Source organism: Loxodonta africana, chromosome X (assembly GCF_030014295.1).
Source record: "Loxodonta africana isolate mLoxAfr1 chromosome X, mLoxAfr1.hap2, whole genome shotgun sequence".
Taxonomy (NCBI): domain Eukaryota; kingdom Metazoa; phylum Chordata; class Mammalia; order Proboscidea; family Elephantidae; genus Loxodonta; species Loxodonta africana.
The window spans coordinates 166191059-166212999 of NC_087369.1; positions in this window are offsets into that span (position 1 = coordinate 166191059).

The window sequence follows — 21941 nt, forward strand, 5'->3', positions numbered from 1 at the left end:
GATTTACTAAGATCAAATAAAATTGATAATTTCTTCTCAGACATCTGCAGAGGAAATAAAGAATCATGAAATCCTTATTCAAGGCAGCATGGGGAATATGTGGCTCACGGGGGATATGAAGTCTAAGGGGGATATGTGACCTGTGATGGTTAACTTTAGATCCACTTCGCTGGGTTACGGAGGCCAGTTGTTTGGTCAAACACTAGTCTAGGTGTTTTGTTGCTGTGATTGACATTTACAATCAGTTAACTCTAAGTAAAGGAGATTATCCTTGGTAACATGGATGGGCCTCATCCAATCAGTCGAAGGCCTCAAGAACAAAAATCGAGGTTTCGAAGAGGAGAAGGAATTTTGCCTCAAGACTATCACATAGATATCCTGCCAGAATTTCCAGCACACTGCCTGGTCTACAGATTTTGGACACAAAACTGCCAGTTTCCAGTCTGTCCTGTGACCTATGGATTTTGGACTTGCCGGCCCCCACCGTCACATGAGCCAATTCCTTAAAATCAATCTCTCTCTCTCTCTCTGTATTTAGATTATACATCTATATCTACACCTATAGCCATACCTATACCTATATCTATAAAAAAAAATCTATATACCTATACCTATATCTATATCTATATCTTATTGGTTCTGTTTCTCTGGAGACCCTGACTAATACAGGAACCATGGGGGGATATGTGACCCATGGGGAATATGTGAATATGTCTCCAGTCCCATGTCCATAGACAACGTTCTTTCCTGATCATAGAATTTTTCCCTTAACCTACCCTACCACGCATACACCATACCAGGTATAGGGCTCTTATAAGTTACAACGCTTTCTTACAGGGTTCTAATATGTAGAGAAAGGACTGAAGCAACCTTTTCTAAAGGGGAAAATGAATTTGATTCTTTCCTTTAAGCAACACTCGTTCTTAAGTACTGGTTATCTTGCACAAATTATATGAATACAATTGCGTTTGTTCAGTTTGGTCTCTCTGTAGGTTTTGTCTCTTTTGGACGTTTGAAAACCTGCTTGTCAACAATAGCACATTCCTCTACTTTCATAGGGGAATTTGCAAGGTTTAAGAGCTATATTCCAGGATGAAAGCTAAGCCCTAACAGGTCTCTAGATGATCTTAGAGGTGTAGACCATGAATGTTCTGGTACTATATTAAAATTTCTAAGGAGAAGACCCATAGCTTCCCAAAGAACTATGTAAGGTTTTTGGTTTGATCCTGTATGCAGCTCAACAATATTTACTGAGTAGAAGTTGGTTGTTTGGCACCATATTGTAATCTAGATACAGAGATGATTACCAAAAAGTCCCCTGCCTAATAGAGTTCCTAGATGGCCAACTCTCTTCCCTGCCGGCACTGGCTTCCCCACTAGCCATCCACTGTGGTACTCCATGAGGCCAGAGTTCCTTATCCCAGTTCCCTGGCCAGGCCAGCGGAGAGTTTTTGCTGAGAGCTGCACAGTTGCATCTCTCTTTGGAACTTACAGCTACCCCTCCTGCAAGATGGAAAAATGCCTTTCGTTTCCTCCTGATGAGTCACTGGAGAGGACAACAAAGCACTAGGTAGGTAATTTCTCAATAGGTCACCCTGCTATATGAAATTCTTCATAAATCACACTGTTACATTTATAAAGATCACAGCTTGAAAAATGGTTTGGAGCAAGGAGAGATTTGAGGCAGAGAGAACAGTTAAGAGGCTATTGTAGTAATCCAGGGGAGAGATTATGATGGTCTGAAATAGGGGGTGGCACTGGGGACAGAGAGAAATGGGAGGATTTTGAGAGCTATTTTAGTAGGTAGAACTGACAGGAGCTATGAGAAATGAGGCTCAAGGTGTAGGCCTGGAGGAGCTCATAAAGGACTTTGTATACCATATTAAGGGACTCAAACTTTATCCTAGAGGATACAGGTTGCAAGCAGGTGGTCCACAATGCCAATAGCCTGCAAACCTATTTTGTTTTTCCCACCCCAAAAAATTTTAAAAAGTGAATTCACTACCAGTATGCAAAAATCAAGAGATTTAACATGAAACTCTGGATTTCTAGTTTCTTTTAATGAGAAAAAGAAAAAGGAAGAAGTTGCCCAGAGTCCTGCACAACCACACTGGGCTGGGGCTGCACGGCAGTTGCCTCTATTAGATAGGCTGCAGACTCTCCAGTGAGCCACAGTCTCCACTGGGGCCAGCTTCACCCATTTCTATTGCCCACCTAGACTCTACCGGCAATTGATAATGAATAGCTCCTTGAGATGTTTAAAGTGCAGAGTGCCTTGAGCATTTTTTTTAAAGCTAGATCACACTGGCAACAGTGATGACGATGAATTGGAGAGAGACGAGACTGGAGACAGGAAGACCAGTGAGGAGACTATGTTACTATCACATCTGAGAGAAGACAAGGCCTCAACTAGGGCATTGGGTAGTCTATATGGTAAGGAGAATGCAGCTTCCAGAAGTATTTAAGGAGTGGAATCAATAGCGCCTAGTGATTGATTCAAGTGGGAATAGGATACAGAAGATGGGGTGAAGCCAATTCAAGGATGATTGCCTTTCAGGTTTTTGGCTTTAAGTACTTGGGTTTAAATTAAAAATACAGAGGAAGAAAGTGGTTGGACAAAGCAAATTTCTGCCCTGAATTTCAATACATTTCGTATTTTCTGAGGGAATGTTAGAGCTGCTGAATGAGTCATGGACAATATGGAAAACTCATCCAAGATGCTACTTGTCACACCAGAAACTCAACTTCAGAAGACAAAAATTAGCTTCTGATACAATTGGGTGCACAATCAATCTCTTGTCCCATATAGCCGCCAAACCAAACCAAACCAAACCAAACCCGTTGCCGTTGAGTCGATCCTTACTCATATAGCCACAGCACTATGGCCAAGGTGACCATACAGGTATCAAAAGAAATATGAATGAGAACAAGATGAAAAAGGATAAAGTGAGCATGGGAATCCATCCCGTTACCCCCCATTATTCATCTTTCACTAAGGCAGCAGCTCTATATTATCTATAAGATACCTGTAGATATTTATTAAAAGATTACTACTATGAATTGACACATCAACTTAATTCCATTTTCTTGTATGTTAGCTAAGTCTGCCAGTGGTGATGAATGTTATCCTGCAGGGAAGATGAAAGATTAAGGCAAATGAAATTACCATTAAGTCATTTCTTCTTTCCACACACACAATAATATGTAGTGCAGTGAAGATGAGAGCTCCCAATGATTACGGAAGTGTAAATATTTACCAATATTGCAATTTAAATGTCCTCAAATTAGATGTAAGTAAAGAGCCTTCAATTCTTTACCAAAGGAAGGTGAATCCTGAATTTACATTCTCAACATTATTTACTATCAATTGTAAAGGTACCGTCAGAGAAAAAAAAAAAATACCTACCTGACACTGGAAGATTTTGCAAAGCTGACTTAAAATGAAATAAAATACCCTTTTTATCATGACCTACTTTTCCCTTTTATTCACCTCTCAGAGGAGGTGATGAATGGAGGTAGAATTAAAAGAAATTAAACAGGTGAAGACAACTTGTAGGCAGGTTGTAAACATCAACTCTTGATCATTTATATTAAAAACTAACACTTACCAAAATCTCTTTCCAAGTCAAATAAGCAACCCAAAAGAGGCATTACTAATTTGTCAAGGATACTTCGGACTGAATTCTTGTATGTAGCATAAATTGAGAATCTTATTATAGGAAATTTGCAACTGATGCCTCCAAATCAAATTTACTTCTTTCATACTAGAAATGATGTACTTTTATCTAATAGTTCTTTTTCCGTATTATCTATGTCTAGATGCTATTCTTCCATTTATATGTTGTGTTGCATGTCAACAGTTTACATTCCCAGAAACCTGGCCCTTAACATCACCACCACGATCAACGTGATTATACTAATTATATTGCTCTTAGACTCCATGGCATCAGACTGAGGTGATGTAATTACTGCTTCCAAGCAATGACTTTTATGGTTTCCTTCTTCCTATATACTGTATATCAAGTTCAAGTGCCAACAGTAAAATTAGACCTTTCTACTAACCCTTTGGAAACCCTGGTGGTGTAGTGGTTAAGTGCTATGGCTGCTAACCAAGAGGTCAGCTGTTCGAAGCCGCCAGGCGCTCCTTGGAAACCTTATGGGGCAGTTCTACTCTGTCCTATAGGGTGGCTATGAGTTGGACTCTACGGCAGTGGGTTTGGTTTTTTGGGGGGTACTAGCCCTTTTTCCCTAGCCCTAATTTCACATGGGTTTGTTTTAGCTCCAATAGATGTTACATTCCCTGTGGATGTGTTACTTTATTATGTTTTCTTTGGATTATATTATTCAAAATTAACCAACAGCACATCAGTCTGATCCATTAGTACATGCTTAGAGCCCTCATACATGCAGTAGTGTACTAACGTCCTCATAGTTCTCCTGAGTTCAAGATCTAACCCCAACCACAAACAGTACAGAATCAGTGCATGATGCTATCTGAACACAAATACAGATGAATGACTTGTTTATTTTTCTCTCGTATTCTATGCCACCCACCAAACCATTCCCAAAGTTTAAATAAATGTGATTCAAGACATTTTGGAAAATCATTCTCTCGATGATTCTCTTTGTATCTGAAACAAATATATTTATCTTCTCCCGGGTGGAGAGGCATCTTCTGCCTGTCATTTCAAAGTTCGGCAACTTGGTTCATTTCTCTCTGACCAACACTTGTTTCTTGTTTTCAACTTATGAAGAACATTCCAAGGAGTTTTTCTCCATAAAGAGAACAGTTATATATAGATAGACTCAATGAATTTTTTTTTCATAGTGTTCTATTTACTAAGGACAACAGATGGACATTCTAAGCCATTAATAAATGCAGACGAAAGATGATATGCTGGCTGGCTGGCTGGCTGGCTGGTGAGTTAGCAAAGTTTTCCCAAGATGAAACAATGACTTCAGCCAAGATGAATACTCCCCAGTTGTTTAAATAGATGGGTCAATACTTGTTTCACTAGGTAGCAAACACCCGCAGTGCTAACTGGTAATTTACAAGCAGTTAATAATCATATCAATGTATCATACACTGATTTGAACATTGGACAGTTTATTGTCATTCTCAATAAGGGGCTTTGGAGGCAGAACACATAATTATTTCGTAATTCCATTTAAAAGGGTAGAAGGCTAATCAAGCATGTTGTTAATAAGAAACAATCCAATGAAGAGATCACACAGCTGTTAATTTCCATAAACTATACTATATATTCCGGCTGGAATCCTAGAACACTACTCAGAAATCTCAGATCGCGCTGGCTTCACACAGTCTTTCATTTCTGTCTTCACTTTCCAGAAATATTGTGAAGGCAACAATGAAATACACACACAGACATAGCCCTGGACCAATATAGATTCTGTGAAAAGGAAGATGGTCTAATCTAAGTCTATAATGCCTATAGTAACTGGGTACTTGAATTCTAAATTCGTGTGAGAGAGAGAGAGTAGCCATTTTCAAATAAGCTTGGGAATTAGGTTCTGATATGTTTGATGGTGCCTAATGAGCCATCATCATAAGCAATAGAGTGTTAAAGAGGGAAAAGGAAAATACTATTTGAGATGAGGTTTTCCTGATTATTTTTAGATTTTCCACAGTAAAAAAAAAAAAGTATTATTTCCCTAATGCAAATCCATGTGAATGACCACTGCTCCCTAGTTTAGACCTGAAACTGTCAGACTGTGACCAAATAACCAGACATCACGTTTTATCCAGCTTCTTTGACCCCAAACACATATAAGAATGCTAATAATCTCCATTTAATGGGACTGACCATCTGCCAAGCGTAAAGGCCCCCAAGCAGCCTTGTGGCCTTGTGGCCCTCCTGTATCACACTTGTAGGTGAATGCTCAAAGCTGTGAAAGAGGCCTCTTCAAGGGAGCCGATTACAATTATGAAGAATTTCACTGATATTTTCATCCTGACCTGAATTATTGAAAATCGCCTAAAACAGTCTTTGTAGTCTAAAAAGTGGGATCCAGGGATAGGCCCCGTCTGTGCAAGGCTGCTTCAGTGGGAATTAGAACTTGCAGCAGCTTCCAAGGGCCCCTCCCCAAGCCAGTAATTGGTTCACATCCCTGCTGAAGGGGCCATTTTAGGAACCACCAGGGAAACAGGAAGTTGGGACTGCTTCAGAACAGCCTGGGCTGGCAGAGCAGGCTGCAAAGAGAGTCAGACTTCTGGTACTAATTTGGTTTGGTTGCTTCACACAATAAGCCATACCTTGGAGATCTTCGTGTTTCTCCTTGTTCCTAGAAATAGCCACTGGCTTTTACACTTGGGGGTGGTGGTGGGGGGGGAGTGGAGATATTTGTTTTAAGCCGTTTTCTTAGTCCCTCGAGACCATCAGTCAAAAAGGCTATCTGGCAGAGATGCCTCAATGTTAACGAAATAAAGGGAAATGCTGTTAGTTTCAGTGGCTTCAGGCCTCTAACTTCTGCTGGGAGGTCAACATACTTTGGACCCTCCCCCTAGGACTGGCAGGGTTTAACTCTCGTTAGAATTCATTTTCCCTTGCATGCTTTTTCCTTTTTGTTTTCTCCTGGGTATGCTCTAGTCTCTCCATAACTTTGAAAATACCCATCTGGTACTCTGTTTTCTTTTTCTCTAGATCCCTAAAACATCTGCTTTGGCTCAAAATCATAACACGCTGGCTAGGAGGGTATTCTAAACCAAACAGGCTTTGGTTAGGTAAATATCCCATAGATAAACAAAATATATTTTCCCTGTTAATCCTTTTTGAATCCAACAAGAGGGCATTTTGAACAAGCATGTCAATCAATTAAAAAGGCAAATATCAGAAAACTGTAGAATGTCAGAGCTGGAAAGGAGGGCAACCTGAGGTATCTCAAACAACCGCCTCATTTTTTCACATAAGGAAACCGAGGCCCAGTGAAGGTGAGTTGCCAAAGGTCTTATTGGATTAAGAACAGAGCTCTATGCAAAGTATTTAGTGGGACGTGTAGCGATGTCTGTAACTTACTTTGAAAGGCATCCAAAAATAAGATGGATAGAGGGATGGATAGAAGGATATATATATATGGGACAAATAAAGTGCAGTAAAGTACTAATGATAGAATCTAGGTGGTGGGTTTATGATTATAAGGAGTCCTGGTGGTGTAGCTGTTAAAGCTCTTGGCAGCTAACTGAAAGATCAGCGGTTCCAACCCACCAGCTGCTCCTTGGGAGAAAGATGTGGAAGTCTGCTTCCATGAAGATTTACAGCCTCGGAAACACTGTGGGGCAGTTCTACTCTGTCCTATAGGGTCTCCATGAGTTGGAATTGACTCCACAGCAATGCACCATTATGATTACTCACCGTAGGAGCCTTTCCAGTCTTCTGTGCATATTTGAAAACTTTCATAATAAAATGTTGAAGCAGTAGATGTAAAATTGTTTTCTATTTTCACAGAGTGGGCATGGGGGGGGGGTTCCCTAGGCACCACCTGCCTCCCTGAGTGGCTTCCAGGCCATTAAGCTTTGTCCTATTATCTCTAGCTGGATAGAGATCAGTATGAGAGCCCAAAACTACATTGATTTCCACTATTTCTTCTGCTGGATCCTGCAGCTCTTGGTATATATTGTTACTTCTGAAACAGTGACTGGTCCAAGGAACAGCAAAAACACAAGTATGAAAATAAATTATGGATACTGTTCCTGGCTCATGGAAGACGAATTTAAAGGTGCATTCTGTGTAATCATGATCTCCTTAATTGACATCACGTGCTTGGGCCTTGTGGTCTGGACTAGTGGTCCCACTTCCTGCTCTGACTCAACAGTGAGTCCAACACAGTCACAGCAATAACCTCTGCCCTAGACCTTCCTGTGAGGACAGAGGGGCACACACTACCCTGGCTCTGTTGAGCTACTTTGTCTCCTTTTACATTCTCTTTTACATATTGATGTTTTGTTGCTTGAATTGTAAATCTAAGCCAGTACCTCGTGGACATCTCTGTGCCGTGGCTTCATGCTTTCCAACATTCATCCCTTTGGTATTCATTGGCAGTCACACTTGTTTCTCCCAAGGAGAACACTTGTTTCTCCCCGGGCAAGGAAAATATATTTTCGCAATCTGGTTAAATGGCTAAAACCATTTTAATTTTTCAAGTTGGGTCAATTATCAATTTAATCATTTTTCAATTTTTTTGGTCATTATTATGTGCTAGAAATTCTGTTAGGAATGCTGATAAGGGCATTAATATCTTTGCTAAAAAAAATCTTTTTTAAAGCTTATACAGTAACCAAAAAAATGAAATTGTCGTCATAATTTTACAAAGCTTACTTATTTTGATGCCTTTGAATTATGGTGTTGGTGAAGAATATTGAATATACCATGGACTGCCAGAAGAACAAACAAATGTGTCTTGAAAGAAGTCTAGTCAGAATGTTCCTTAGAAGCAAAGATGGCAAGACTTTGTCTCATGTACTCTGGGCTTGTTATCAGGAAGGACCAGTCCCTGGAAAAGGACATCATGCTTGGTAAATAGAGAGTCACTGAAAGAGAGAAAGACCCTCAACAAGACAGATTGACACAGTGGCTGCAACGATGGGCTCAAGCATAGCAAAGATGGTGAGAATGGTGCAGGACTGGGCAGTGTTTCATTCTGTTGTACATAGGGTCTCTATGAGTTGGAATCAACTCGATGGCAGATAACAACAACAACACTTAATCTATTATGTTATATAATTTTATTGATGTTATTAATTATATATATTAATAATGTTATGCAATTGAGAAGTTTTGGATGTGCTGAGATGGCATAATGGAGAGAATTACCAAAGTAAGGAATAATAAGGAAAAAAAAATTGTTGGAGCAGAGCTATGACCCAGGTCATGTGTACCCTAGTTCTGTGTTCTAAAATTACATTACAGGACAGGAAAATCCCAATGCTCCAACCCCACCAAATACTGTCTGATATTGAAAACCTGATTCTGACATATTCAAGTGAACAGTGCGGCAGATTAGCAAAACTAACCCTGGAAACAAAGGGATTCAATCAGGAAGAGTGTCAGGAAGCAACAAATTTGAGAATTGTTTCTTTTACCATCAATGTTTAACCTATCAGAAGGGTCTTTGCCTGAGGGGGCATGCATTTGACCTTTTGTTCCTGGGTCAAGAAGGAGTAGATGGTTAAAAGAGTTCATTAGTTTTTTCTGAGTGAATATTGTTTGCGGCGGTGGCAAATGTAGTATCACTTCAGCGTACCTTCTTTTTTTCTGTAAACTCGGTACTCAGTTTTCTCAGCTCTAAAATGGGGGTAATGCCTCTTACACTATAGAGAAGTTGTGCCATTTAAATAGGATGAGTGGTTCCAGACACAATAGTGCAGTGGAAAGGTCAGGTACTTTTAGGCACCTATATTTGTATCCACCACTCATCTGTCAGAACAAGGGGATAGTGCGTGCTTTAAAATCAGGAAAGATGTATGTCAGGGCTGTATTCTTTTACCATAGTTATTCAATCTGTTTGCTGGGCAAATAATCTGAGAAGCTGGAAGAAGGATGCAGCATCAGAATTGGAGGAAGGCTCATCAACAACCTGCATTATGCAGATGACACAACCTTGCTTGCTGAAAGTGAAGAGGACTTGAAGCACTTACTAATGAAGATCAAAGACCACAGCCTTCAGCATGGATTACACCTCAACATAATGAAAACAAAAATCCTCACAGCTGGATCAATAAGCAGCATCACGATAAATGGAGAAAAGATCGAAGTTGTCAAAGATTTCATTTTACTTGGATCCACAATCAACTCCCATGGAAGCAGCAGTCAAGAAATCAAACAACATATTTCATTGGGCAAATCTGCTGCAAAGGACCTCTTTAAAGTGTTGAAAAGCAAAGATGTCACTCTGAAGACTAAAGTTCACCGGACTCAAACCATGGTATTTTCAATCACCTCATATGCATGGGAAAGCTGGATGATGAATAAGGAAGACTGAAGAAGAATTGATGCCTTTGAATTATGGTGTTGGCAAAGAATACTGACTATACCATGGACTGTCAGGAGAACGACCAAGTCTGTCTTGGAAGAAGTTCAGCCAGTGTTCTCCTTGGAAGAGAGGACGGTGATACTTTATCTCACATACTTTGAACGTGATATCAGGAGGGACCAGTCCCCGGAGAAGGATATCATACCTGGTAAAGTAGAGGTTCATCAAAAAATAGGAAGACCCTCAATGAGATGTTTTGACACAGTGGCTGCAACAATGGGTTCTAACATAGCAGTGATTGTGAGCGTGGCACACGATCAGGCAGTGTTTCATTTGTTGTACATAGAGTCGCTATCAGTCAGAACCAACTCGACGGCATCTAAAGACAACACATTATTTGTATATCATAGGAAGTTCTCGTTGTTGGTAGTTGCCACTGAGTCGGCTCCAAGTCATGGGGACCTGATGTACAACCTAATAAAACATTGCTCTGCCCTGCACCATCTTCATGACTGTTGATGTGTTTGAGTCCATTGGTTGCAGCCACTGCGTTTTTTGAGTGCCTTCCAACTTAGAGGATCATCTTCTAGCACTACATCAGACAATATTCTATTGGGATCCATAGGGTTTTCATTGACTTTTTTGGAAGCAGATCACCAGGCCTTTTTTTCTACATAGGAACTAGGGCATTATTAAATATATAGGTCCCAGTATACAGTTCTCTGCTGGAACCTGGTCTCCCTCACATGCCAGATGTTTAACACAGTGCCTAGTATGTAGCAAGTGTTGGACAAATGGCAGTTTTTATTGTTTTTATTACTGCTATTCAGCATCTTTTAAAAATAACTTATTGCACTTTCATATATACTAGCTTATTTGAGCATTGCAACAACCTTATGAAGCTAGTAAATCCACAGGATTGGAATACATGCTTCATAATATGTCTGGTGTCTATGCATAGGTGAGTACTGGTATCCACAGTCAAGGTAGATAACTTGATGTGGACTCTTACTTAGAAAACACACTTCTTCAAGATGCATTGGAGGGATTCAAAGAGATAAAATAGTTTTCCATTTGTGATGATTCTCACAAATTCAGGTGAAAGAAAACTAACCCCTTAGCGGCTAAAGCAAGCAAATAAAAGGATTATATTGGTTTCCATAGGTGGCCCTAGGTGGTGCAAATGGCTAAGTACTCCACTGCTAGCTGAAAGGTTGGTGGTTCAAGCCCATACAGAGGTGCCTGGGAAGGCAAGCTTGGCGAGCTGCTTCCTAAAGGTCACAGCCTTGAAAACTCTACGGAATACAATTCTACTCTGCACACATGTGGTCACCATGAGTCAGAATTGACTCAGTGGCAACTAACAACAACGTTGGTTTTCATAACTGAGAAGTCTAGGTGTAGACCTGGCTTGAGGCTTGGATTGATTCAGCTTATCTGTGTCCAGTCTGTTTCCATGTCCTGTCTCTGCCTTCTTTTGCATCAGCTCCCTTGTCATTCAAGTTTTCCCTTCCTGGTTGCATGGCTGCCCATACCTCCCTAATTGCATCTCCTCACAAGTTCAAATCCAGAAGAAGTGCAGCATGCTTCTCTCAACAGTAGAAGCAAAAATGCAAAGATTGCATTTCCTTGGCTCAGCTTGAATTAGGTGGTTCAGCCATCCCTGAATCAAAAACAACGGCCAGGGTGTGCAATACTCCAATTGGACATGATTAAGCTGGCATGTGCTCATGGACAGTTAGAAGGGAAGACTGATGTCCCAAAGGAAATTTCAATTCGTGTTCCAAAAAGACTGGGGATAGATGCCAAACCGTTAAAAGGAAATGCCATGCCACAAATTTGCTGTCACAGTATCTTTCAGATTGCTGAGGAAAGCATCTAAGCTCTGAGAAGGCAGCAAGGAGTAGTGGTCTGAGATGTGACCCATCTTCCAGTAGATTCCATAGTGTCTCTCTGATCTGAAGACTCTCTCCCCATAGAGTCACAAAGGCAGGAGATGAAAGTGAACCATTTCAGCAGTAGGTGCACACAACCGAATTTGGGAACTTCTTGGGGGATAATCTAGGAATTGGTAAAAGAGGAGCTGGAGCTGCTGGTATATATGGATTCCAGGGAGGTTAGGAGAAAAGATGATTTGGGGTGTTAGACAGGATCCTTAAGTCAGAGACACTCTTGGAGCCACTTTCTCTGAAAGCTTAGCTGTACTTTGCAAGCCAAATTGGAAGGAAATCCAGTGACAGCTCCTGGTTCTGGCTAATTGAAGTTAATTTCCACATAAGTTTAAGAGTAGGTGTGAAATATTTCATTAAATAACTTTACATTAACTGGGCTGCTCATCTGATTTGGTGATTATTTCATCAGATACACTGTTAAATCAAGACCATTTTTATCTTTCAGCATCATGAATTAAAATACATTCAAATTAGGCTCAGAAGCAAATGCTATGAATTTTCAAGAGCCGTCTATCCCTGTCCCTCCTAGGATAGACCTGCAGGAGCAGTAGAAGTGCTGGTCAGCAGGGGCAGGCTGCCACATTAAGAGCTGAGAGTTGCCCACAGTGGTCATGGGCAGACCCAGAGGGAAGCGACCAAATGTGCTCCAGGAGAGCCTTCGCCGGCTAGTCTCTAATGGATCATGAGTACAGGAGGCCAAAAGCTAAAATCAGAGCCACAGTATGGAGCCAAGGGGTTCAGATAGCCTGGAAATTTAGAGCAACAGATAGTGAGCCATGACTGGCAAAGGCAGGTGCCCTGGAAAATCCTGGAGCTACTGTTACTGGCAGTAAATTGAGTGAACTGGTTAAAGTGTCCAGGGTGGGGAAAAAATACTGACCAGTTTCCAATAATGTCTGGCAGTAGCATGTGCACAAATCTAATTTGATTCATATAAAAATACCCATCCAGATCCAGCCTGGCCTAAGCTATTCTTTCTAAATGTGGAATAGAGTGTTACCTAGAAAATATACTGAAGAAATTATTTAATGTGCAAAACTGGAATTTTTGAGCCAGATATCTGTTCCTGCCTCAAGCTCTTGTGCAAATTGTCAAATGTGCTCTTTTCTACTTTTTCCTTGGACAGATGGGGTCCATCTTTCATTCCAGTGTGTCCACCAGGTTGATGGACATTGTGAGTGCATAAATTGTAAAAGACAGTGTTTACTTTGAATTTATTGAAGAACTATTTATAGAGCATCTACTATGTGCCTTGGCTGCTAACCAAAAGGTTGCTGGTCCAAACCTACCCAGCAGCTCCACAGGAGAAACACCTGGCAAATTGTTCCTGTAAAGGTGACAACCTAGAAAACCTTATGGGGCAGTTCTACTCCGTCACACGGGGTCGCCTTGAGTCAGAATCAATTCGACAGCACCTGCCTTGGTCATCTAGTGTTGCTATAACAGAGACACCAGAAGTGGATGGCTTTAACAAAGAGAAATTTATTCTCTCACAGTCTAGGAGGTTACAAATCCAAATTCAGGGTATCAGCTCCAGGGGAAGGCTTTCTCTCTCTGCCGGCTCTGGAGGAAGATTCCTTGTCATCGATCTTTCCCTGGTCGAGGAGCTCCTCAGGCTCAGGAACCCCAGGTCCTAAGGACATGCTCTGCTCCTGGTGCTGCTTTCTTGGTGGTATGAGGTCCCCAGCTGTCTGTTTGCTTCCCTTTCCTTTCATCTCTTGAGAGATAAAGGTGGTACAGGCCACACCCCAGGGAAACTCCCTTTACCTTGGATCAGGGAGTTAACCTGAGTAACAATCCCACTGTAATCCTCTCAACATAAAATTACAATCACAAAATGGAGGACAACCACACAATACTGAGAATCATGGCCTAACCAAGTTGATAAGCACACTTTTGGGGGGACATAATTCAGTCCATGACAGCATCCAATGACAACAACAACTATGTACCCCACCCTGTGCTAGGCAATGGGAACTTGGTGATTAATTAGACATGGAGGTGGTGGCAAGGTAGAATGAGGTGTTAAAGAATAATTTCTGTGGAGTAATCCAAGCCCTGGCTTAACAGCAAATCCACTGTCTGTGTAGAGGTCTCCTTTATCCTACAGAAAAAGCAACTCAGTATCAGTTTCCCCTCTACCTAACAGACTAGCCAGGTATAGCATGATCACATCACTTTACAGACCACCCGCTTCAAGAGAAGGCATCCTGCATTTTGCAAAATCAGAAAGGGCACAGAGGAAATTCCCAAGGAGAAATAAGCAACAAGATGTGGGAGAAGAGGCAGTAGTTTCTTTTCTCGATGTCATATTCAAAGACCCTGGTTGCAGTGCAGGAAGCTCCAAGCTCTCCTCCATTAGTCATTATGGATTAATCATGCCTGGCTAGATCTCAGTTCTTGTTAAACCTATTTCAAAGCCACAAAGCAGGGAGCAAGAAACTGGCAGAATGCTAGAACCAACGTGACAAATTCTAATGGAAATATTTCATTTCAATTCTACTCTGCACACATGGGGTCTCTGTGAATCGGATTCGATTCAACAGCAACTAACAACAACAGGGATGGGGCGGGCAGCATGGTAGAGAAGAAAAGAATACAAGCATTGGAGTCATGCAAAGCTAAGCTCAAATTTGATTCTGCTGCCTAATGGGTGTGTGGCCTTGAGTAATGGTGCTGAAAGTGTTTCCTTATCTTTAAAATATATTTAATAATACTTAAGTCAGAGTCCCTGGGTGGTGCAGTTAAAGCACTAGGCCGCTAACTGAAAAGTTGGATGTTCAAGTCCGCCCAGAGGTGCCTCGGGAGAAGGCCCTGGTGATCTACTTTTGAAAACTGAGCCACTGAAATCCTATGGAGCACAATTTTACTCTGACACACACGGGGTCACCGTGAGCCGGAATCGACTCCATGGCAACCAGTTAAAGCTTAAGTCACAGGTTGTTGTGAAGTTGAAATCAGATAACTAAACCATAGTTTCCTCAAATACCCACAATGGGGACAATATTGCCTACCTTTCAGGGTCATTGCTGGGTTGAAAGATAAGGTAATACATGTGAAACGTATGGCACATAGGAAAAAAAATACATAGAAGGCACTAAAAAATCAGAGCTCTTAAGAGGAAGGGAAACCCTGTGTGTTCTATACAAACAAGGTAGGAAAAAAATCATTTGACTCATAAAAACTCTCACGATTTAAGTAAAGCTGGTGTGTAACTAGTAACTAGCCCTTTGATAAAATCCTGTTTTGTTTCAAATCATTATGGCATGTGGTTTTAACCATGACTTTACAAAAAAATAATAATAATTTTCATTATTCAATATCATCTTGATGCTATGATGTAAAATTCTCAAATTTGCCTCGTTTCAAATGATGCCTTATCGGACAGGTCTTTCCTGACTATACCGTATAAAAGAGTAGCTCTTCCCCCACCGACAGCTCTCCTCACCCCGTTCCTGCCCTTCATTGTTCTCCACAGGACCTAGCATCAACAAATGACAGGCTGCGTTGACTTGTTTATCTTCTATCTTCCCTGCTAGAATGAAAGCTCAATGAGAGTAGGACTGTTTGTTCTGCTTTGTTCACTGCTTTATCCGCACACTTAGAACTATCCCAGGCACATGGTGGTGGTGTCTTGTTAGCTGCCATCGAGTTGCTCCAGCTCATGGTGACCTTCTGTATAACAGAACTCAGCATTGCCCAGACTTGCACCATCTTCATGATCATTGGTGTGTTCGAGTCCATTGTTTTGGCTGTTGTATCAATCCATCTCATTGAGGATTCCCCTGGTTTTTGCTGACCCCTCTATTTTACGAAGCACGATGTCCTTTTCTAGCAATTAGTCTTTCCTGATGACGTGTCCAAAGTCAGTGAGCCAAAGTCTTACCATCCTGGCTTCTAAGAAGCAGATAGTAGACACCAGTGGATACACACTGTTGGATGAATAGTAATATTTGTGTATACTTATCAAGTAAAGATAAGTTGACCAACATGAGTTCGTATAATAACAAAGCTTTCGTGTAATCTGCACTTTACAGTTTGCAAAGCCACTTCATGCTTCCTGCGAGAAGGCTAGAGAAGGCTTTTTTAAGCTGATTTTGTAGTTGAAGAACGCAAACTCGGAAAGTTCTGTGCTTTGCCTGATATCACACGGCTAATAAGTGTGATTCCCTCATTGGAACCCGATTCTAGAAGAAGCCACTCCAGTTGTGGGGTCACAAGTGCAGAAAACGTCACTTTGAAGATGCAGAATAACATGGCGTTCAATTTGTATTTGTCATGAAATCAATTGCTTATTTTCTAGTTGAATTTCAAGTCTCTTGTACTAATGAAAGTATGCAAATGGTGACTTTTTTCTCACCCTGCATTACAAAGGTTAAGGGCAAAGAATGAACACCTGCTATGTGATGCTGCTTTTGTAGAGATAAAGCAAAATAATTTAGAGCTTGATTTATAAATACCTGCATAATAACAACGCATGCTAAATGAAAAAGCCCGACTTCCATCTAACAGCAAACAACTGCAGCATGCTACATTCGATTTCGAGCTGTATTTTCTCCCTTCACAGTAAAAAATGTGTTTTGCTAATACAAATGAGTTTTGGTCATCAGAGTCTTATCAAGGCCCACCCTGGGGAAGCTGAGAGGTGGGCAGACCTTGGCTTTTGTGCTTTGCCTGTTCTCCCATGCCACCACCACCACCACCACCACACCCAGGCAATAGCTGGCTCCTTCAAATTGTTCCTTGTATCTCCTCAGGACCACTTCCCCAGCCAGATGCTCAATGTGAACCCATCCTTCCACGCAAAAAAGAAAAATAATTTAATAAGCTAATTTATGTAAAATTATTAATATCTTAATGATTCTAGAATAATTTTGGAGATAGATCTTAGTGGGAAACCAGACTCCATCACTTACTAGCTGTCAAGCCTTGGATAAATTATGTAATCCCCCTGGGCCTCAATTTTTTCACCTATAAAATGGAGGTAATAATAGTACTTTCTTCACAGAGTTGAAGTGCAGATTAAGCGTGTGTATGTGCGTGTGTGTGTGTATCATAGTGTCTGGAATTTAATAAGCATTACATTTAACCATCTGCTATTAAGGAACAAGGTCACGCAATGTAGTAAAAGAGTGACACATCCCAGTTTGATTTCTATGACCCGGAAAAGTTATTTAACCTCTCTGAAGGTCAAAATGGAAGTATTCCTTACTTTATAAGTCAAATTATGGATTGCAATAATGTATATAAAAATCTAGAATATTGTCTGACACAGAGCAGATACCCATATGGTATTAAATATTATTCTTTGCAACTTATTGGATATAGTAATGTTATGGTAAAATAAATCAATGAAATGGTGGTCTTGAGGGAGTGGTTTGGTTGGAGAAAGAGGCCTTCAAAGTATCTTTTAAATTAGACCAGCAATACCGACAGAAAACTATGGCCTTACTACTAGATGTGGCAGATTGTGTTTTCCAAGGATACTCACAGCAATATTTGCCATGCCATGTGCTCCTCTTACTATGTGACTTTGATACTTCTTGAATCTAAGGTGGGATATATGTCCCTTCCCTTTGAACATAGGCCTTTGTGACTGGCTTAACTACTTAGTGATATTACGTGACTTCCAAATCTATGTCCTGAAAATGCTATGTACTGCTGCCTTATTTTGGGGGACACTCAATCTAGAGGATGCCAGCCACCAGGTTAACAGTAAAACTGCCCTGAGACTGCCACATTGGAGCAAGTCCAAACCAGTCCCCATGGTGAGACAACAGGGAGAGGCCCTAAGACTATGTGAGGAACCCTGAACCAGAATTGTCCAGCTAAGCCTTTTCCCAATTTCGGGAGCTCAGAATAAGTGAGAAATAGTAAAATGATTGTAGTTTTTTTAAACCATACATTTTAGAACGGTTCTTTATGCAGTTTTAGATAACTGATTCACTATACAATGGCATTATTGTGCTCTACCGCGTAGAAAGTTCTTTTATTATATTTTATCTGACATAACTGCCCCAGGAAATCGATAGTATCATCTCCTTTATAGCTGAGGGAATGGAAGGTCTGAGAAGTTAAGTGATTTGTCAGAGGTCACACAGCCAAAAGCACTGGGCAGAGCTGGGATTCAAACGCAGATCCTCCTATTTCAAGGCAAAAGTTAGCTGGTCCAAACTGCTCACCTAAGAAGAAAAGACTGATATAAAAATGGCTGATAGTGCAGCTTTTCCTTGACTTTCAAACCCTTTTTAAAATGAGATGGTATAAGCAGACGTGATAGATTTCAAGTTTTGCCTGGTGTTTGGTTGATGGATTTCCATAGTTTGTACCATAATTATGAGCTAGTGCTGTTTTTAACTACTTGAAATGAAAAACTGAAGCATGTTCAATATTTACATTTCATTTTAGCAGATCTTAGTCATTTTATTGTTATTCAATTTCATGTCATAGTTTTATGACTCCTCACTAGTATGAATATTAATCGGAATGGAAAATGTACTCAGTGATTTAAATGTGTGTTTTTTCAAGTATTTGTGGGGGAAATCTAATTAGGGTGATATGTCCTGAAAAAAACAATCTGTTTACAGAAGTAGAAATTACTGCCGCGCCATTGTGTTGCCTGAAAATGCATAGTGAACAAAGATAGCCAATTAAAGGGCATGATAACGTGCTCTTGAAATTCTTACAGGTAATTAAAAATGTCATACTTTCTTTCATTGTGCATATTTTCGACACCCACAACATTTTTCTCCTCCTGATGATTCTGACTATTGTTTGTTTCTGACTGGTCACAGTGACAGAACGGTATACAGAAAGCGCTATAAAGTGACCATCAAGAGTCTTCTCTTTCCCACACATTTCTCTGTGCCCCAAGTATTCTCTGGGTTACAGACTGGAGTGCTTTGGGAGAATGAAGCCAGAGACCAAGGATTTCATTTCATTTCTCTTCCTCAAAGTTTCCCAAGTCAAAATTCTATTACTCTGGCCCCCTAGATCTCTTTCCCTTCAGTGATGTTTGAAAAAGAAACATTTTTGAGGATAATATCAGTTGAGATTTTGCTTGCATAATTATTTTTAGATATCATGGATATGTCACTTGCTAAAATTCAGAGTTATATTCCCAGCCTGGCCAAGATTACAGAATGTCAGAAATAGCTGGACCCCTTGAGCTCGTTGAATCTACGCCATCTTTGACAAATGGGTAACCGAGGCTTCCAGAGAAGTAGGACCTTGTCCACATTCACACGGTAACCTGGCAGCTGGCTTCCCAGATATCCAGAGCCCTCCTCACACTCCTTTTCCTTTGCCCAGTGAATTTCCTTCATCAGCTTTTGCCACTGGAAAGGTTTTACCCGTGTAGACCCACCCAACTGTCATATACAAACATGACAGTGACCAGACATATGACTCATTTTTTTCCCCCATGTAGCCCATGATGCTTCAAACCCTCCAGTAGCTATATTGCAGCAAAATTATAGGGTAGGGGATTCCCTGGGTGGTGCAAATGGTTAACAAGCTTGGCTGCTAACCAAAAGGTTGGAGGCACAAGTTTACCCAGTACGATCTCAGAAGAAAGGCCTGGTGATCTACTTCCATAAAATCAGCCATTAAAAACCCTGTGGAGCACAGTTCTGCTCTGATGTACATGGGGTCCCTCCCCCCTCCAAAAAAATTAGAGGGCAGGCAGCCATCATGTGCCCTTCGTGCTTTGTGGAACTTACAGACTGAACCCCAGAGTTACTGAACTCTAACATGAACTAGTCCTGCCTTACTCAAACACCTAATCTGCCCTATGAAAACCCCTTAGCCACATATGGGCAAGGCAGTAGGGTAGTATAAGAAAATGTTTTCTTCTAAGATCCGATCCATAAAGAACATCTCCAGGCTCTGCTCCACCCCAAATAGCCACACACTCAAGCAGACACCTTTCCTACTTGCCCATCAGGCTGTTCTCGTTTACAAATCAGGAAACTTCCATCCAGTTTCTACTCCTCCTCCTGGGCTAACATTTCATTTGAACTGTCTCTTTGGTTCCTAATCCCCCTCCTTTTTCTCGAGAAACACTAATGGAAAACTTCCTTGACTCTACACCCACTGTCGTGAGTCAGGCCAGATCCACTGAGAAGTGAGAGGGACCCAGGACCCAACTTGCAAGGAAAGGGAGGTTGGACATTCCCAAACTGAAACCTCTAAGTGTAATTTATTTTTTTTAATGAGTATTAAAAATATAAATGAAGTAAGGTTCACACAAGTTAACCCAGCCTTCGACATTATCTCTAGGGGACAAATAAAGATGTTGAGTAATGAAATTACCTGTGTAATTCAGGAAATAAACCTTTGATTTGAGGAGAAATGAGTTTTTTTTTGGAGGCCTGAATGAACCACATTCCCCTCTATCAGAACCATATTTAGCAGATAGTGCCTCATTTCTTCACTGTGCTTTGTAGTCATTATCCCAGGCCAAATGGATGTGTTCAGTTCAGCAGCAGCCATTAATGTCGCCCCAAGTGAGGTGTCAAGTTTCCTACCATGAACTCCATCCCAGAGATAAACTGTCACAGCTGCAAGAGTAAGTGATGGTCCCAGGCCAGTCATTGTGTATAGACATGGCCACAATGTGGGTATAAGGTGCCCTTGTAAAAAGGAAAACAATTAAGCAAACAGTGAACCCCAGAGTTTTTTGCACATTACAGAAAAGTTCACCAGAGCAAAAAGCAGCCCCATTGCAAATTTCTCCATGTATCCAGCACGTAATAGACAAAATATACACATTTGGTTGAGAGGGGGAAGAAGAAATAATCATTCAAATCTGGCAACCCATGTATCAATTTTAATGGACATTGGCTCTTTAAGATTTGCCCAACAATCCCATAAATCAGTGCCTATCACACTTTAGAGTACACAGGAAACACCTGGAGATTTGTTAAACTAAAGATTCAGATTCAGTGGGCCCAACATCCTGCATTTCCAACAAGCTCCCAGTGATGCCTATGCTGCTGGTCCATGGATCACATTCTCAAGTATCAAGGCTCTAGACTACAGCTTGCCAACCAGCATGATGCAGTACTGTACTGCGAATGAATTGCTATGGCCAGAGATATGAGTACCTACATCCCTTGGAGCAGATGGGAGAGAACTGAGCCAGATGCCTCAGGCAGTAGTTTACCCCAGTGTGTCATGCAAATGTTACCATTTTTTATATGTACCACACTAATGGCAGGTTTGGAGGTATTTCTCTAAATAGTAATGGAGGTTTACCACAATCCCCATCATTGAAATAATTTAGTCTTAATAATAATCATAGCAATAATGATAGTTATGATTTATTGCACACTTACTATGTACCAGGAACTGTGTCATTCTGTTGTACATAGGGTCGCAATGAACCAGAACTGACTCGACAGCACCTTAGAACAATTAACAACTCATATCATCCTAACAGATAAACCAGTAAACCAGTTGCTGTCAAGTTGATTCCAACTCACGATGACCCCATGTGTGTCGCAGCACAACTGAGCTCTATGGGGTTTTCAATAGCTGATTTTTGGAAGTAGATTGCCAAGCCTTTCTTCTGAGATGCCTCTGGATAGATTCAAACTGCTAACCTTGCAGTTAGCTGCTGAGTACGTTAATCGTTAGCACCATCCAGGGACTCCAATCCTAAAAGATGTATGTTATTATTAGCCCCAGGCACTCTCAACTATTCCCATGGCTTTACATTTTAAATATTTATGTACTGATGATTTCCAAATTTATACCTGCAGCTCAGCTCTGACTTCTCCTTTGAACTCCAGGTACTGTGTCGAAGTGGGTGCTTGATATCTACACTTAGAAATGGTCAAAATGAATAACTTGTCTTCAACAGAATACTTGCTCCACTCCCAAACTTCTTCTACCCAATTGCTCAAGCCAAAAAGCTAGGAGTCATTTTTGACTTCTCTTTCCCTCACCTCACACATGTAATCCATTAGGAAATAACTGTCAGCTCAGCTTTCAAAATAT